The following is a 582-nucleotide window of genomic DNA, read 5'->3' as shown; positions in this document are numbered from 1 at the left end:
CCAAATTCCCCGACGCTAGTAGCGCCTTGACTCGCGTTGTTAACCGAGCGCTGCGGTTCCCTTCTTGGTTCGCGCACTTCCGCCGAGCGGCGTTTTCCGTCCGTGCGAAAAAGGAGACGTCAGAACCTTCTTGTGCATTGCCGAAGTGTGTGTCTGCTCGCGATAGAAAAGCCAATGAGAATTGTATCCGTAAGGACAGAATAAATAAAAATACAGAGAAGTGTGTCCATTACTTTCCTTCTCGACCACGCCTGAACGCGAGGGAAAGCGTACCGCGTATCACGAGCGTGGAGGCACAACGCCACGAACTAACAGTTACCCTTTTGTAACCGTGATTTAGGTAAGATTTTAATTTACTGCATGTACAATTCAAAAATTACAATATTTTCACTTTTTAATTCTTATATTCTAAAGTGTGAAATTTTTCAAATTTCTTCTTTAATTGTAAAGGAATGACATTTGTATATTTGAAAGGATAAAAGATACAGGATAAAAAAGTCATATAAAAATAATAATAATAATTATTATTATTAATTATTTAGCAAAATTCAGCAGTGCGACTTGAAAAGATCGGAAGAGCAC

Source organism: Wasmannia auropunctata, unplaced genomic scaffold (assembly GCF_000956235.1).
Source record: "Wasmannia auropunctata unplaced genomic scaffold, wasmannia.A_1.0 LD336097.1, whole genome shotgun sequence".
NCBI lineage: Eukaryota > Metazoa > Arthropoda > Insecta > Hymenoptera > Formicidae > Wasmannia > Wasmannia auropunctata.
This window is presented reverse-complemented; position numbering follows the sequence as displayed.